Source organism: Lepisma saccharinum, chromosome 15 (assembly GCF_977018435.1).
Source record: "Lepisma saccharinum chromosome 15, izLepSacc3.1, whole genome shotgun sequence".
Classification (NCBI taxonomy): Eukaryota; Metazoa; Arthropoda; class Insecta; order Zygentoma; family Lepismatidae; genus Lepisma; species Lepisma saccharinum.
In genome coordinates, this window is record NC_139243.1 from 27,844,456 (window position 1) to 27,859,716 (window position 15,261).

The 15,261-nt window shown below is 39.2% G+C and overlaps 1 non-coding gene across 1 annotated transcript; it reads right to left on the reverse strand.

The window, feature by feature from the left end:
• Positions 1-13,982: 13,982 nt before the first annotated feature.
• TRNAT-GGU (transfer RNA threonine (anticodon GGU)) lies at positions 13,983-14,057 on the reverse strand. Its single transcript has one exon. It is a non-coding gene; the product is annotated as a tRNA-Thr (tRNA).
• Between the last annotated feature and the right edge of the window lie 1,204 nt (positions 14,058-15,261).

Genomic DNA, 15,261 nt, shown 5'->3' on the forward strand with positions numbered 1-15,261 from the left:
TCAAGATGCTATGCGTGGTGTGGCTGATGCTTCTGAATTAAACAATGTGAAATTGGCACTTTAATCTTTGCAAAATACTGTATCAAATCTTCCTGCATCACAGGAACTTAAAAATATTAAGAGAACAGTGAATCGCATATTGAAATCAGAAGATATCAAGAATATCCAGGCAGAGATCAAACAACTTACTCAGACAGTGGCCACTCTACCAACGAATCAACATATTAATGAACTGCATGCCCTGTTTGAGGATATCAGAAGACAGGTTCATGATCTTACTGCTCAAAATTCAAAATTGGCAGTTGTTGAAAATTTACAGCAAATTGTAGCTAATATCAAGCAACAGCTAGGGACCATGGAATCCAATCAAGCAAATGCTTTGTCTGTTTTTGCCACCCAGCTTCAAGAAATTGTGCAACAATATAAGAAACTTGTTGTGGACATAAAAATCAAGCCAGGCCATGATGATGTTGTTAGGACCATCAATGAGCACCTTGAATCTGTAACAAGCAGATTGCTTACAGCAGAAAAAGAAATAACAGGCATAATCGAGTATCCTGAACATACAGTAATTCTTGAATTGTACAGCATCCCCAACAAAGAATATTATTCACCATTTACACCAGGAGGCAAAATATATATGCTGTCCCCTGCACAATTTTATTACCAATTTTTTGTTGCGGGCACACTTAGACCAATCAAGATCAAATATTGGCTTCAACCACAGGCACACCACTACCCTACCTTATCAATAACAAATGCTGATAACAAAGCAAAAATCACCAGTGTAGAATTAGAGGATTTTACGGATCCCAATACATTAGAAACAGCCTATGTTGAAGATGATGGCTCTCTGGAATTTCATATACAAATAGGGGACAAATTGTATTTAGAAAATACTGTAGTATCAGCTGCTGAACACCCTATAGTTGCAATATTCTTGTTTTCATATTATGTCTAGACAAATTATTGTTGATGAATTACACAGACAAGCCAGACATAATTATAAGAGACTGCCAGTAGTCACAAAAGGCATAGATGATTTATGGCAGAGCGACTTGATTGAGATGACAAGTGGACAGCTGAAAAACTTAGACAAAATCAACAAGGGCTACAAGTATCTACTCACTGTAATTGACACATTTTCAAAATTTGCCTGGGCTGTGCCACTCAAATCCAAGACTGGAAAATGTGTTACAGAAGCCATCAGTACTATCATCAATCAGAGTGGAAGATCACCGCGCTATTTGCAAACAGATAATGGCAAAGAATTTTATAATTCAGTGTTTCAACAATTTATTAAAAGCCAGTCAATACAACATTACTCGAGTTACAGTGATCTCAAGGCCTCAATTGTAGAGAGATTCAACAAAACCCTAAAAAATCTTATGTATAAACAATTTACACTTCAAGGTAATTATAAATGGATTAATATTCTTCCAGAACTTCTACATAAATATAACAACTCGGTCCATTCCACAATCAACATGAAACCCTCTGAAGTAACTTCATCTGATGAGCAAAAATTGATCAGCACTGTTTATTATCCTAAATATCAGCCAACAACAAGAAAAGCCAAATACAAGATTGGTGATCAAGTAAGAATCAGTAAATATAAGCACTTATTCAAAATAGGTTTTACAAGAAACTGGAGCACTGAATTATTTACAGTGGTTCAAGTTAAACCTGGGACTCTTAACACATATATAATAAAAGATCACCGAGGAGAAATTCTCAAAGGCAGGTGTTATGAAGAAGAGCTCAGCAAAACTAAACAGCCTGACACATATCTCATAGAAAAAATCATCCACAGAAAAGGCAACAAGTTATTTGTCAAATGGCTAGGACTTCCAGAACACAGCTGGATCGATGCAGACAAAGTGATAATATGAACACCTGGGATGTTATAAAAAGGCTGCCAGAACCTGAACAGCAGAATAAGAGAAATGGAAAATTGCTACCTGATAATATTAGGTGTCTTATTGTTGGACCATCGGCTTGTGGTAAAACTACACTAATGATTGATAATTTTTTATTGGCACCCAACTGGTTAGACGGGAAAAACAGGCACTTGTATGTCTTCTCTAAGAGCTTGGAACAATTAAAATATCAGCAGCTGATGAAGCTATATGATGGATTGGATATTGCCATTTTTGAACCAGATGTTAAGCCACTCCATGAATGTCTCGATAATTCTGTTGTTGTGTTTGATGACATTATACTGGATAATCAAACCAAGGTTAGAAATTTCTTTACACAGGGCCGGCACAAAAACATTGATTGCTTCTACCTGGCACAGACTTTTTCTAAAATTCCGAAGCAGCTGATCCGAGACAACAGCAATTTTATATGTGTGTTTCATCAAGATCATACCAACCTCAAACACATTCATGATGAATATGTAGGTGGGGACTTGAGCTACAATGATTTTTCCAAGATTTGCAGTAGGTGCTGGAACCAGGACAGTTATGGGTTTGTCACAATTGATATGACAAGAAAACCCAGTAGTGGCAAATACAGAAATAAAATCAACAATTTTCTAGACATTGAAACATAAATAAATAACCATGAAAAGGCCAATTATTGATGATCTTAAATTAAGAGTTTATCTTGTAAAAAGATTTAAGGGATGGAAATCAGAGAACCGAGGTTTTTATGAGCAACACAAGCGCACAGAACAGCCTATTATTGATGCTATTGGTGAATTAGGTAATAATATCAAAACTGTTACAGAGCAAAATCAAAATTTGATCACAGAGCTTGTACCTGTAGCTGCAAGAAACATATTAGATTATCCATTTACCCCACTTTCCAGTATTCATACACCTAGTCCTGTTGCTCCTCGAAGAATTGAAGCTAGTCTGGATCCTATTGAATTGGGTCTTCTTGCTCAAAAATATTTAAGCACACCTAAAGACAACAAAGATGAGGTTTTTGGCTTATATGCTGACACAGAGCGTGATGGTAGCATCATACATAGAATTGGCAATTTCAGAGTAACATTTATGGGAGATGATCTGATTGTTTATTCAGAATCTCGTCTCGGAGAAAAAGGTGCTTTTGTTAAGTATCCCGGAACACCTGGATTGTGGGAACTGATGACTAGGAAAAGGCCTGGCAGCTATAGAGATCAAGATTATGAGCATTACAAAGAAATATTAATAAAATCAGATGCTCTATACCAGAACAATGATCCCACACAAAAAAGAGTCAAGTCTAGCAGTGGAGCAAAATATAACAACTTAATCAAGCCCATATGGTCTCAGATCAAGACAGGTAGTGGAATCAAACAATACAAAACCCTGCCCAAAGAATTTGTGTGGGTTGATGATGTCAGGAAACTTGTAGATAGGTTATTGGTTATAGTTGGGGAGGAAAATGCTGGCAACCACAATTTTTACAATGATAAGGTTGGAATTATGGACATGATAAGCACCAAATTGTCTAATTTTATAGTGAATGACACTAAGGGGATTGGATATCTTATAAAAATTATTAATACTCTACCACCTAAATTTTGGAATATTTCTGAGGGTCGGGGGCTTGTTAATGACATAAACAAACTGCCATTTGAACTACACATTCCAGGCTATCAGTATTGTGGTCCAGGCACAAAATTGGACGATAGATTAAACAGAGGTGATCCTGATGTTAATCCCCTAGATGCTGCTTGTAAAGACCATGACATAGCATACAACACACATTCTGATCTTGACAAGAGACATGTTGCAGACAAAAAATTAGAAGAGGCTGCATTTGGTAGATTTGTAAGCAAAGATGCTTCTTTAAGTGAGAGAATAGCAGCATTGAGGACTACCATAGCTATGAACACCAAACAAAAATTGGGGTGGGGGTTGTGAATATGTATATAATAAACCTACAATGAAGGCCAAGGGTGTTATGTATCAAATACCTTATGCAGGTCTTAAATCTCTTAAAACTATTGATAGTCGTTTAACCAAAAAGCAGCGCAAGAAAAAAAATTCTTGTATTGCCAAGGGCCATGGTATGAAATTGTTGCTTAGTACCCCCCAATTAAAAAAAATTACAGCAAACAAGAAAAAAATTACATGTGGGGGATTTATATTTACTATCCCTGCCATCTTAGCTGCTCTCGGGGCTGTTGGGAGCTTGGCCGGGGGATCAGCCGCCATAGCAAAAACAGTAATAGATGCCAAAAAGAATAAGGCAGAATTAGATGAGCAGAGGCGCCATAACCTGGCCATGGAAACAAAAGGCAAAGGTGTTAAGAGAGCCATGAATAAGTTTAAAAAAACAAGAGCCGCTTACAAGCAAGATATTGAAGCTTTAATCAAGCCACTGGGCATCAAACATTTTAGAGGTGTGTACATGTCTGATTCTTTACCAGAACAACCACTCAACAAAGAGTGTGGCATTGTTAATTTGGATAAGTACAAAAATCAGGGCACTCACTGGATCTGTTATCTTAAATATTTAAAAAATGAGGCATTTGTGTTTGATTCATTTGGAGGTGTTCCACCTGAAAATTTAATAAAATATCTAAATTCAGCTAATCTTTATTACAATAATGCCCGTGTTCAAAACTTCAAAGATGTTAATTGCGGACATTTGTGTTTATCTGTTCTTAGATATATGTCTCAAATAAATAAACCATCAATTGAACATTTTCAAAAAGCCCTGTGGTATCTGAAACATCATGGGGGTATTCCATCTCACCAGCCAAAATTCAATATTGAAACTCAAATTACATGATGACATAGTGTATCCCAAAACAATAGCTCTCAGAGCATTTTATGGCATGTACTTGATCCCTAATATTACACACCACAACAACACAATTGCAGTTGGGGATCAAAAAATTGTCATCACTCCGGGGCAATATAATCTGTCCACTCTAAATGCTCAGTTACCCAGAGGTATAGTTTTAACTCAAAATTCTGTCACTCACAGAGTAGAGATTGTATCTGCTACAGAAACAGTGGATCTGGGTACTATAGGAGAGCTGTTAGGCTTTGAGAACAACACAAAACTTGAACCAGCCATCAAACACACTGCTATTAATATACCTAAATTCTGGCCATAGAGACTCTAAATATTCACTGTAATGTGGCCGAGGGTATGATCACCAAATCAAATGGCATAGGCACTCACAAACAAACTGGCATCATTGCAACATTTAAACCTAACTCTGAATTTATGGAGCCAATCATCTACAATCCATCACCAACATTATATTTTCCTGTGTGTCATAACAGAATAGATTACATTGAGTTGATGGTCACTAATGAAAAAGAAGAATTAGTTGATTTTGCTGGAGCCACAACAACTGCTATCATAGAGATTAACATTTAAATAAAAATACATACAAGAAGAAAATGGAAAATATTGAGAGTTATGAGCTACAATCATTCCCCCCAAACAGGAGGACATTTGCAAATTTAAATCAACCCAACACAGAGATTGAGGTTGATCTTGATGTAGGGGATGGCTTTATACACCCCCACAGAGCAGATCTATACATCAAATTTGATGTTGTAAAACTCGATGGTACAGATTATCCGGCAAATTCAAATATAAGATTGGTAGACAATTTTGTGCCGCATCTATTCTCTGAAATTGAGATCAGAAAACATGGTGTTGTTATAAACAGAATAGATTATCCCGGCATTACCTCCACAGCTTTGGCTACACTAAAATTATCCAAAACCGAGGCTTCTTACTACAAAATAGGTGGATTTGAGGCTGGTGATAAAATATTATCCAAGAGCCACACAGTGCTGTTCCCCATGCGCCTATTGCCAGGATTCTTCTCAGATTACAAAGATATTATGTGGAAGGGTGGTTTAAGAATCACATTTAGAAGAGCTGCCAATGATAGTAATGCTTTGATGAGGTACAGTGCATTAAACTCTACAGGGGAAGCTCTGCCTAATACCCTACCTGATGAGGGCAAGTGCCTTATTCAGACTATGGAGCTAAGAATGCCAGTTGTTGAATATGAGGCCAGTTATGCTCTTAAATACAAAGCTGATATCCTAAAAAATCCACAGATTCCTTTACAATTTTATACATATCAATGTGTACAGAATCCCGCCACTGGTACTTATTATGAGTTTGATGCTACAAATTCATTCTCCAGTATACAATATGACATGCCGGATTTTGTGGTAGTACTGTTTCAGACTGGAAGACACAATAATCAGGAAAAAAATTCAAGTAAATTTGATAACTGCAACATCAAGAACATATATCTTAAAAATGGCAGAAATGAGGTATTTCCTAGAGAAAATTATAATTTAGACATGTCCAAGGATGATTTCCTCAAATTATATGAAGCATTTACATCATACAAAAGGGTCACTACTGGCAATACTGACATATATTACACACCAGATGAATTCAAAGCACAGAGACCCATGTTTGTCATCAACACTTCAAAAAGGAAACAAGTTGTGGTTAATGACAGGACAAACATTAAAATTATCTGTGAATTCCACGAAACACTCCCTGATGACACTATATGTAGTGTTATTCTTATAGGTGAAAAATCATATGTTTATGATGTAAGAAATGAGAGAGTCACAGAGCAATTCTAGAAGAATTACATTATCTTAATACTAAATATACAAGTTGAGCCTGGTGCCCAATTGAACTTAAACCGGAAGTGGACCGGAAGTAAATATGTGTGTATGTGTGTGTGTGTGTTAATACGTTTGGCTTAGTTTTATGTGTGGCCAAAAAAAAATATCAAGAGGGGCATATTTTTGACAAGTTTATGGACAACAATCTCACAGAAGTGCCTTTTATAAGTGTAGGCAAATCAATCTGAGGGGGGTCATACTTTCACAGGAAATTCTCGAGGGCATTTTTACAAAAATCTTGGATTAGACAGAGTTCCACACTTGAGCAAAAAGCTCATATGGGCATGTTGAGCTAGTTTTAAGTGTAGGCAAATCTGCCTGAGGGGGGTTCATACTTTCTCGTGCTGGTTATATCATCAATTACACTACTATTGAGAAAAAACTGCTCATTGTATGGAACTTATTTCAGCATTTTCTGATAGCTAACAAATAAGTGGTTCGTTGAAGAAAACGTTTTCTCCAAATAACTTTCGCATGTAAGTACCGGGTGAGTCTAAACTTACAAGTCATGATAAAAAAATGCACTCTTAGTTTACTTGGCAACGTATTAATAACAAAAATGGTATGACACGAAGCGTACAAATTACTACAGGGTGATTCTTTATGTAGTTTACAACTTCAATAAATTATAATTATTTATTGGAACCACATACAGACTTGGTTTATATGTCATTATGCAGCAAAACACTTCAAGTTTTGACTCACGTAGTGTGTAGTTGCGGAGTTGATCACATGCAGCGCCACCGGTCTATCCCAGACAAGTGGATAGGTCGTAGTGGACCAATTGCCTAGCCGCCACGGTCTCCAGATTACACTCCACTCGACTTTTTTTGTGGGGGTTTGTGAAAGATAATCTTCATGAACTTCAAGATCACATCACAACAGCCATCGCTAATGTTAGCCCTGAAACGCTGGTTAATGTTTGGCAGGAAATTGACTTTCGTTGGGATGTGTCCAGGATGACCAACGGTGCACACATTGAACCATAACAGAGTTCTAATAAAAAACTTGAAGTGTTTTGCTGTATAATGACATATAAACCAAGTCTGTATTTGGTTCCAATAAATAATTATAAATTATTGAAGTTGTAAACTACATAAAGAATCACCCTGTATAATTACTTCCTTGTGTCATCTGGTATCCAACAAGGTACAATTGTTGCTAAAATTCACATTTGTGTACAAGAAATAATACTTCGTTCATCTTCATGTGAATGGAATCAATGAACAATACAATCAAAGAACATTACACGTCTTGCTCAAAGTGGGCACCTCCGTTACGAATGCAGGCACGCAGGTTTTTCCTGACATTTGGACTCTTAACTCGTGATGTGATGGTGTCCTTGATGTGTTGACCAGCTGTTAAGATCCTCTCCCTGAGCTCTTCTTGCGAGTTTACCGGTGCCTTGTTATGTGGTTCCAAATGTAAAAGTCGCAAGGCTTCAAATCGGGCTATGGAGCCGGCCAGGGAATCGGTCCGCCTCGGCCAATCCATTTCTTTGGGTAATTTTCATCCAGCCACTGTCGCACGCCCAGGCAGAAGTATGGATGGGCGTAATCAACAATCATTTCATCGAGCCATTTTTCCTGCCCCAAATCTTAAATGGCATCACTTATGAACATTTTTTGCGGAACGGGATGGCAATGTTGTTGGAGGATGTGCCTCTAGCTACAAGACGTGACAAGATTTATCAGCATGATGACTGCCCAGCTCGATCCCCCGATCGATTTGACGCCTTGCGACTTTTACATTTGGAGCCACATGACAAGGCACCGGTAAACTCGCAAGAAGAGCTCAGGGAGAGGATCTTAACAGCTGGTCAACACGTCAAGGCCACCATCACATCACGAGTTAAGAGACCAAATGACAGGAAAAACCTGCGTGCCTGCATTCGTAACGGAGGTGCCCACTTTGAGCAAGACGTGTAATGTTCTTTAATTGTATTGTTCATTGATTCCATACACATGAAGATGAATGAAGTATTATTTCTTGTACACAAATGTAAATGTTAGCAACATTTGTACCTTGTTGGATAGCTGATGACTCAAGGAAGTAATTTAAGTAATTTGTACGGTTCGTGTCATACCATTTTTGTTATTAATACGTTGCCAAGTAAACTAAGAGTGCATTTTTTTATCATCACTTGTAAGTTTAGACCCACCCGGTACTTACATGTGATTGTTATTTGGAAAAAACTTTTTTTAAACGAACCACTTGTTTGTTAGCTATCAGAAAACGCTTAAGTAAGTTCCCTACAATTATCAGTTTTTTCTCAATTCATCTTTTTATGTGGAAAATTGTCATTTTTAGAAAAAACAATAGAAACTCGATTATCTCGAAAACTACTAATTTTCGGACGGGGAATCATATGGTCAAATTTATTGCAAATTGTCTCTACTTTAACCCCTTTCAGGGAATACATCTAATTACCAGTCACCCTGTATATATATATATATATATATATATATATATATATATATATATATATATATATATATATATATATATGTGTGTATATATATATATATATATATATATATATATATATATAAAAACATATACGTACGCGTGTGTGGTTTTATATATAGTAAAAAGCTATTATCTTAGCCTTGTAATCCACGGCTCTATAATTCGGTACCCATTGGAAGCACATAGTGGTTCTGTGACTACTTTAAACTGAATATTCAGTCCCGATTAACCTATCTGTACATAATGTTAACTTAAACAAATTTTCTGGCTACCGCTTTCCTTGCACTATGCCAATAAATCATATGGGAAGTGTGAATGTATGGACAGCTACATTGTCAAACTCAGCCACTTGTGGTGATATGATCAGCACCACACTCCGGTTACGTTCACCCCGTGATTTGCTCAAGGTACCCATTCATTAGGAGCTGGGGGTACGTGGAATCACCCCCTACCGATCTGAAATCACTTATCCCGGAATATGAACCATGGTCCACAGCGTGGTAGTAGGCTGGCTGGATCGCCGACATACGTATATACTATCCACATAGTCTATGTATATCTGTTTTCTAATATATTTTTGGGGAGCATTTCACCCCACATGGGAGGAAGGGGGAGGGGGCTCCAATGCCACTTAAAAGTCCTGCCCGTGATCATGGGCGTCGCCAGAAATTTGTGCGGGGGGGTCGGGCAAATTATAAAGTTGAATAGTAGGAAAATAATAAGTATTACTACAAATGTTATTATATAATAATGAAAATAAATATTATAAAATAACAAAAAATAATTTTATTCGAAATAATGTAAATGGGGAGACTCGATCCACCAAACGAGTGAATATCAGTAAAACTATTTTGCATTTTTTGCAGTTAGTGTCTGAAATGCATTTCGATTTTAACCTTTGCACGTCTCGTTCAAGAAAGGGCTTTAAATGTTAGGGGGATTTTTGTTCATAAAGTTTGTTGTGTGACCTCTCACCTACAACTGTAATTATTAGAATTTTGAAAACTGTGGAACCATTTGTTCTTTGGATGAAATTGTAGAATATAGGTAACCCTTTTCCTGTATTTTTCAGTCAATGCATTTTTACTTTGATTATGGTGTTCGAATGCTAACTAAATTAACTTTATTTCTGTTCTTAACAATAAGAGTGACAAACTTTCGGCTTTCTTGTATCATCAAATGAACGATGTCAATTTCCATGTTCAATAAACTAACTGCAAAATTTTCTAATTGTTCATCTAATTCAGATTGCATTGTTTTATTTGCCGTTCGACCCCCCCCCCTCCCGACGCCCATGCCTGTGATCGTGCTTATATAAAAAAATGATGTCCCAAGAAATATAAGCACACATAATCTAGGATTCGAAGTCACAATCGACCTTCAACGTTGTTGGTAACTATGGCGACATTCATGGGTTCGATTTGCAATCAAAACATATTCCAGTTGTTTCTTATACATCTTCAAACTGGAAATCCAATTATGGCTCTGTGTGGATAAACTGGACTTGATACACGCTTAGGCAAAGGTTTCTATAGTAGTGTCCAAAAGTTAAGCATGACGAAGATATGAGCAAATGTGTTATTGATGAAGTGTCAGAACTGCACAAAACATAGTGAAAGTTAATCAAAACGTTACATGAATTAACAATTGTTTTTAGTGTCAAGACAAGAAGTCCTTAACAAGAAAAAGAGGTTTGTATGGTGCGTGATCATCCCCAACAGCTACACAGTCTTGCAACGAAGTTAAAGGTGGTTCAAGAGCTCTAAATTTACAGTGGAGCCAGCACCATCAAAATTGGACCCTGAACGAATGGGAGATCATGCTCTTCACAGATCAGTACACATTCAGTGTGCAAAATGATTCTCGTCGCACATTCATCTGGAGAGAACCTTGAGAACGATTTAATCCCTGGAATATCGTGGAAAGGGATCAGTTTGGTGATGATGGAATACTAGTGTGGGCAGACATCATGTTAAATGAACGAAAGGAGCTTCACCTTTTTGTTGGAGGTACTCTTACTGCTCAGAAGAACAGAGACGAGGATACTCCAACAACATGTGCGACTTTTCAGAGGCGCAGTCGACCCAGATTTAATCTTCAAGGATGATAATACATGTCCGCATCGAGTAAAATTGTTGTAATACTTTCTTATAAATAGTGTAGTGTATTAGGGGACGAGTTGCAGTCCGCCAGCCTCCACCAAAGACATTTCCATAGCTCCAGACAGATCTTCGTGGGGAATGTAACCAGCTGCTTGCAGAGCTCTTGAACCACCCTATACAAACCTCTTTTTCTTGTTAAGGAAGCCATCTTCGATTTTCTTATTTTTGGACATCTTGTCCTCACACTAAAAAATGTTAATTCATGTAACGTTTTCATTAACTTTCACTATGTTTTGTGCAGTTATGACACTTCATCAATAACACATTTTCTCATATCTTCGTCATGCTTAACTTTTGGACACTACTGTAGTTCGTAACACATTCGATTTAATTTTTTTGTTATTTAATGTCGCTTTTCTTCCACTTTTGACTAATCGCGACTATGAGGATGAGTGATGAAATCGTAACATCCCCATAAAACCGAGAAGCTTTACCAGGCATGAAGTTCATAAACCCGATCACCAGTCGTTGCACTCATAGGTATCTAAGGAATGCCATGTCAGAAGTTAACCAACCTTCCTGAATTAGTGTATTGCAAACAGGTAAATAAGCTGCTGACCCAAAAGGTATTAGAGGGTAATGACTCTGCATTATGGAGAAAGGAGGAGGGATAAGTATTGAGTGCAACGGGCGGTGAAGGGTCTTTTGAAGGAGATTGTGGCTGCAGGAGATTCTTGGGAGAACTGTACAGGCTCACGCCTAAGTATTCACTTTGAAGATCAGAGCTAACAGCCAAAGACAGGTATTTACCTTATCTAACCATGTGTGATCCAAACTTGAATGTGTAAAATCCAAACGATTGTGTTTTGCCATCTCTTGAATGTGTGTTTTACCTCTCTCTCCTTACCGCTGAGCTATCAGAAAGAGGCGAGTGCTTTTTTGTCGTGAGGATGAATTGTGATCGAGCTACACCAACCATCGGGACATCTCAAGGTCCCTAGTTCGATCCCCGTCCCTAGGAGGAACGTTCCCAAAGAACACCCATGCCAAGGCCTGGATTCGAACCCGGAACACCTGTAGTAGTATCATGCTCTGCAAACCACTCCGCCACGGAGATTTTCAATCCGTGAGCCAATGCATTACCAGACAACACTCGCTATATGCTATAACTTCTTGATGTTAACAGTTTACGATACTTACATGCAAACTATCAGCTTGTTCAAGAACATCCTTACGAGTCTATGTTCGCACTAATAGTACACCAAATTCCAAGTATTGTGTTTGCGTATATCTACGTAGTAATAATTGTAGGTTGGTAACAGGCTGCATGATTATACTGATACAGACAAATATTCTATTGATTTATGCTAGCACATGTTGGCACGCTATAATCATTTATTCAAACAAAACAGGTTGTTTTCTTAGCAACCACGACATGTGTGTTTGCCTTCTTGAATAACATGGCTCTGAAATTGAATTTAGAAAATATTCTAGTGTCCGAATAATGGGGCCAATAGGATAATCCACCCCTCAACCCTAGATCACGTGTAGGTTCAACAATCTAACTTTTATTTCAGTTAGTTTGTTTGAGTTGGTGTTTTAAGTCCACTTTATGCACAGTAAGACTAATCGGGACTAGACCTACAGTTTAAAGTAGGATCCGAACCAGTATGTGCCTCCTCCGGCTATCGAACCCGTGACCCCTTGATTACAAGGCGACGACGCTACCACTGCGCCATCAGAGAGGTCCTTTATTTCAGTTAGTTTACATCATAGATTGGAATAGCCGATTCAATGAGCAAGCACTCGCAATGATTCGACCGGGTTCGAGTCCCGGATGAGATTTTCTTTCTAGTCAAATTGTCAATTCGGTTTCATTTCCCGCCCTCTGATTGGCTGAGGGAAAGTTACGGTGCTGTGATTGGCCCTGTCTAAACTCTGTTCCATTCATCTCTGGAGCGTGCGAACGAAAGTTAGTCTCTGCGCAAGTAGTGACCCGAATCTGCTCCACCGATGAACATGTGAGAGGGAATGGGATTGCGTGGAGGGGAAAGCAACTGCGGTTACCAGCCTTGGCTGCAGCGTATACTGATTCGTATTGCTCACTCGATTCCACCACCCCTTCTCTTCCGTTATGAGCGACCTTCCTCCATAGATATTTGGAACAGAGTATAGTTGGCTGTACTTGTTGACATTAGGTGCAGTGCAGGTGTATCCCGGCGCCAGGCTGGTGTAGGGAAGTGACGTTCAACAAAGTAGACGAATGGCGGTGTTCAGGTTCCAACAAATGCCTACCTGCTGTCCTATGATTTGTTAGTACGCACCACGTGACCATACACTACACCGCTCCTGAACTTGTGCAAACGGTGCAGACACCCATTACACTACTTGACGCCAAAACAACAAAGTAGGCGTGTTGGTGTTGACCGTGTAAAGCTTAACTCCCACTGAGACGTGGCAACAGATAACAACAGAACTTCTCTTGCCTGCTTCCATTGAAATCAAATGGTGTAACGCCCACTACAGTGAAACGCTCGGAACCAAAGTTGGAATTTCCGTGCCAGATGTCTGTAGGTATGTTAATGGTCTGAGACGCCGGAAACGGGTCTGATGTGTCCTGTTTCCCCGCGTCTCAGTGGCCGTCAAGGTTAACCAAGTATACTCTGTCCCGTCTATCTCTAGAGCAAGCGTACGAGTTTGGTTTGAGTTGGTGTTTTAAGTCCACTTTATACACAGTAAGGCTAATCGGGACTGGACCTACAATTTAAAGTGGGATCCGAACCACTTGTGCCTCCACCGGGTATCGAACCCGGGACCCCTTGATTACCAGGCAATGACGCTACCACTGCGCCATGGGAGAGGCCCAGCAAGCGTACGAAAGCAAGTCTCTGCGCAAGTAGTGACGCGAGACGACTTAACCAATGAACACGAGAGAAGGAATGGGATTGCGTGGAGGGTGGAGGCGACTACAGTTACTAGCCTTCCCAGCAGCATGTACTTTTTCGCACTGCACACTCGAGTTCTCCCCTTCTCTGCCGCTAAGCGCGGCTTTGCAGAGTATAGGCGCGTGAGTGCATAGAGAGTCAAAAGACGGGGCTATTGTGAGAATATCTTGTTTCACTGTCTCTTGCAATGTGCACGGAGATATACATGATTTATGGAAGTAGTAAAAAGTATAAAGGAACTTATCACGATGGTTCCGTTTGCAGGCACACTCTGCACACAATTACAATTCCGTCCAGTTCTAGCAACGCATACGTGGTTAGGTTAGAAGGTGCAGATTTAGGTCTCTTAGCAATCAATGTTCGTGGCTGTTCAACGCAGACAGAACCGTACCATAAGCACCGTAACTTTCCAGCAACCAATCAGAGGGCGAGAAATGAAACCGAATTCACAAGTTGACTAAAAAAAATTGCTTCCCGCGCTTGACATTTGTGAATGTCTCTTCATCAATTTCATCAAATCATCACTCATCCTCATAGTCGCGATTAGACAAAATTGGTAGCCAAGAGACGTAAAATAACAAATATACAAAAATATATGTGAATAATCGCAACGACGATGATAAACCGATAAAATGTTTCATGGGTCAAATACAGTGAAGCATCCCTGAGGTTCCATCTATAGCTTCTGCCCAGTCTTACGGTGGGCGCTCTAGATGCTGGCAAGGGAAGTGGGAGTGGTAAGCGACCCCGCGCGATAAGAAACGCATCAGCTTGTAGAACGAGGTGCGCGTAGTCCTTCCTCCCGCCACGTCGTATCTCTCGGCGTCACCGCTGTGGTCTGCTGCTTATTCCCCACTTCCCTTGCCAGCATGTAGAGCGTCCGCCGTAAGAGTAGGCAAGAGCTGTAGGGAATGAATGAATGAATGAATTGGTGTTTTAAGTCCACTTTATGCACAGTAAGGCTAATCGGTACTGACCTAAAATTTAAAGTGTGTTCCGAAACAACATGTGCCTCTACGGAATGTCGAACCCTGGACCTCTTGATTAGACAGTAAAGACGTTACCACTACGCCACCATGAAGACCCGGACCACGTTTTGCACTAAGATGATAAGCAGTTGCC